The following is a 4,237-nucleotide window of genomic DNA, read 5'->3' as shown; positions in this document are numbered from 1 at the left end:
AGCTCCAGGAGTTGGTGATGGACAGGGAAGCCTGGCATGCTGCAGTCCATGGGGTCGCAAAGAGTCGGACACGACTGAGCAACTGAACTGAATAACTATTACATATTATACCAGAACACAAGAAATATGCCAAAGAATGTAAAACAAAACAGCTGTATACCCTAGTTTCTATATTTTCATCATACTACAAATGGTTCAGCTTTGCTCTAATATGTATTTACATTATAACTGTGCAAGAACTAAGAAGCATATGCTTCTATCATTTTATGACACAAAGCCTCCTTGTAAATTATAAATAAAAATTGCTTTAAAAAATCTAGTACTTTTTATTCCAACCACTGAAATGTAAAAAGTATTTCACTTGTTTATCCTTTATGGCAACTTACAAACTGAAATAAAAAAGAAAAAATTAACTTAGAAATACTGAAGGAAAAAAAAAAAAAAGACTACCTGAGTACAGTTATCTTTCAAAGACAAGCTCTACACGGAAACTCTTTAGTGGCCAAAATGAGCCTAATGAGCCTCTTGAAAAGAACATCATTTAAGCCTTTAGACCACTTAAGTATTCAAAGTTATACTGCTGAACAGTCATAAAGTCACTTGTTGGGAGTTAGTCCAACAAATTTGAAAAACCATACGCACAGAAGCTCACCCTAAACCTTAAATCAATGGGCTAGATAAGCTATCCAAGAATAGCTAACAAAAGTTGTAGTTGTGCTTTCTCAAAGTCTAACTAGTCAAAAAGCTAAAATGCAAAAACAAATTCAGTTAAAAATACTTACACCACATTATTTTAAAAGTTCATTAGTTTACACAAGTCAATAAGTTATTCTGCTGCAGATTATCAGCAACCAGCAAAGTAACAGATGAAAAAAATCTTGTGTTCTTCTTGTGGGCTAAGTCGTTTCAGTCGTGTCCGACTCTTTGTGACCCCATGGACTGCAGTACACCAGGCTTCCTAGTCCATCTCAAACTCATGTCCATCGAGTCTGTAAGGCCATCCAAGCATCTCATCCTCTGTAGTCCCCTTCTCTTCCTGCCTTCAATCTTTCCCAGCATCAGGGTCTTTTTCAATGAGTCAGTTTTTCGCATCAGGTGGCCAAAGTATTGGCACTTCAGCATCAGTCTTTCCAATGAATATTCAGTACTGATTTCCTTTAGGACTGACTGGTTGGATCTTCTTGCAGTCCAAGGGAGTCTTCTGCAACACCACAGTTTGAAAGCATCAATTATTTGGCGCTCAGTTTTCTTTATAGTCCAACTCTTACATCCATACATGACTACTAGAAAAAACCATAGCTTGGACTAGATGGACCTTTGTTGACAAAGTAATGTCTCTGCTTTTGAACATGCTGTCTAGATTGGTCATAGCTCTTCTTCCAAGGAGCAAGCATCTTTTAATTTCATGGCTGCAGTCACCATCTGCAGTGATTTTTCAGCCCCCCAAAATAAAGTCTGTCACTGTTTCCATTGTTTCCCCATCTATTTGCCATGAAGTGATGGGCCTGGATGCCATGATCTTAGTTTTTGAATGCTGAGTTTTAAGCCAACTTTTTCACTCTCCTCTTTCACTTTCATCAAGAGGCTCTTTAGTTCTTCGCTTTCTGCCGTAAGGCTGGTGTCATCTGCGTATCTGAGGTTATTGATATTTCTCCCAGCAATCTTGATTCCATGCTTATATATGCTGTACCATTGTTTAACAAGAGAAACTTTCAAGTTTAAAAAAGAATCATGATAAAAGCTTTACCATCATTCATATTTTCACCATTACAGAAGCTCAATTCTTCTTCAGTGTTTTAATAAAGGTGTTAGTTCCAAAAGAATATTCCTTTTTCCTTACAAGAAAGGAACTAACTAACTAACCCATGGGGTCACAGCACTGCCAGGCTTCCCTGTTTTTCACTGTCTCCTAGAATTTGCTCAAATTCATGTCCACTGAAGTCTGTGATGCTATCTAAGCATCTCATCCTCTGCAGCCCTCTTCTCTAATTCACTGCTTGCAGCAGCACATGGATACACCTTTACTCTATCTCCTCTCCCACTATCATTCTGCCAGTTTAGAAGTAAAGCACTTCCTCCAGAAAGCCATCCTTAACTATCCCAAATCTGCGTCATTTTCCTTCGATGTCCTACATCGAGGATTAATTTTTTGTGCCATGGATCCTTCACAGTCCGGTTGTCTTTGGGCCAGAATTTTTCTACAAACATGTAAAACAGTACTACAAAAGAAACCAACTGTATTGAAAGAGTTATAAAAACATTTAGAATATCATGTGCTGTGGTATTCTATGAGCTCCTTCATTGCTACAACAAACATTTAGCTGCTGATCCACGAGCTACCACAATTCTGAAAGGAACAGCATACATTACACCTGAATGTATCTCCCACAACTTTATGCTGGGATGTGAAAACATACAGCTAATACTACTGTGGGAGGGTTGTTTTGATTTTTTGTGGGGGAGGAAACCTAGTCATAACTGAACTACAAATTTTAGTTAGAAAATAGAAAAAGCTTTCTCCCGTCAAAGTTCAAGGGGTGTTCTGAATTATAAACACCCTACATCAAGAATCCTTGCTCTAAAACATCTGGTTTAAAAAAAGCAATCCACAGAAGTAGTCACATAGCTTCTCCGAGTGGGAGAAAGCAGGTATTAAGAGTCAGTTATGGGGAAAACAACCTCGGCAACCTCTTAAATATTCCATAGTTACAATACACTTGGGTTTTGTGTATATGACTAAAAGTAATTCTAACACACATCAAAGTTTGAAAATCCCTACAATTTTTTGCAGACATCTTGACATCCATGGTAACTAACACGTACAGCCATAATGCTGCTGCTGCTGCTAAGTCGCTTCAGTCGTGTCCGACTCTGTGATAATGAAGGATAATTTTAAAGTTGCTAGCCTTACAAAACTTCACTTCCACTTTAGTTTACTGTTAAGTCTCCAACGTAAATTAATAGATAAAGTAATTGTGAAAATTACAGAGCTGTCTTCCCCTTGAAATCAAGCTCTCTACAATCAGATGGCATCCCACTCCAGTACTCTTGCCTGGAAAATCCCATGGACGGAGGAGCCTGGTGGGCTGCAGTCCATGGGGTCGTGAAGAGTCCTACACGACTGAGCGACCTCCCTTTCATTTTTCACTTTCATGCAATGGAGAAGGAAATGGCAACCCACTCCAGTGTTCTTGCCTGGGGAATCCCAGGGACGGGGGAGCCTGGTGGGCTTTCGTCCATGGGGTCACATAGAGTCGGACACGACTGAAGTGACTTAGCAGCAGCAACAACAGTCAGCCTACACGTTGATGGGAGACAGTAAAAACTCAACTTTCAAATCACTGTTAATCAAATATTACCGCAATTAGCCAAACCACTGCCGTACTTAAAAGGCTGACATCAAGGTAACGGGACTTCTAAATGAAAACATATTAAGGCAGTTTTCAGTTATTGTTTTACTAATCCACAGCGCGCCGAGAGCGCGCTCACGTTCCCATAGGACCTTGGCACTCGGCTTTTCGGACGGCAAAAGGATACCTTCCGGAGACACAAAGCCGACTCGGATGCTCGCGCTTTTTCTCCTGTCCCCACCCACCTCCACGCCGGCCACTGCAGAAGAACGGGTTCCCGCTCCGAGGCGGGGGAAGAAGGAGACACTCCTCTGCCCTAAAGCCGCGTGTGCAGCCTCAAGCCGGGAACCTAGGCGCCGGCGCCTGTGATGGGGCGGCCATCTTAACACGCAGTTCTCCCAGCCGGAGGCGCAAACCTCACGCACTCCGCGAAGTACCCCACCTCCCGGCTCCAGCTGCCCCGGAGCGACAACCCTCGAACGCCCAAGCGGACGGGGGAGCCCGGCACGGCGCCCGAAACAGCCGCCGCCGCCACCCTACAACAGATTACCTTCTCCGCGCCCTCTTCCTCTCAACGACAATCACGGTACCAAGGCTGTGCCACGTGGCAAGGGCTCCCTCTCCCACTCTAACGCCTGCCTAACGCTTCCGCCTCCCAAAATATTTTTAGCCTCACGACGCACAGAAATACCCCGCCGCGATGCGCTTCCCCCGCACAAAGCCGTGCCCACCGGGTCCCCAGGTCGCGACCCCCGCCGTCTCCGGCCCCGTCTCTCTCCGGCGCCGTTAGGGGCCTTTCCCGTGGGGTTCAGACTCACCCTCCTGGAATTTAGTCTCCAGGTCCTGCTTCGGAGTCATTTATAAGTGATTCACCGCCGCCTCCCTCC

General features: G+C 43.8%; 1 long non-coding RNA gene across 1 annotated transcript in view; it reads right to left on the bottom strand.

The window, feature by feature from the left end:
- The window catches only part of LOC104990929, a 25,052-nt gene extending 20,815 nt beyond the window's left edge, over nt 1-4,237 (bottom strand). The window contains exon 1 of the long non-coding RNA XR_825554.1: nt 4,169-4,237. This is a non-coding gene — a long non-coding RNA (uncharacterized LOC104990929). The remainder of the gene's footprint in view (nt 1-4,168) is intronic.

The sequence above is a fragment of the Bison bison genome, unplaced genomic scaffold, assembly GCF_000754665.1.
Source record: "Bison bison bison isolate TAMUID 2011002044 unplaced genomic scaffold, Bison_UMD1.0 scf7180017864181, whole genome shotgun sequence".
NCBI classification, from domain to species: domain Eukaryota; kingdom Metazoa; phylum Chordata; class Mammalia; order Artiodactyla; family Bovidae; genus Bison; species Bison bison.
Note: the sequence above shows the minus strand (reverse complement) of the source record. Positions and strands in the feature narration are given on the sequence as shown.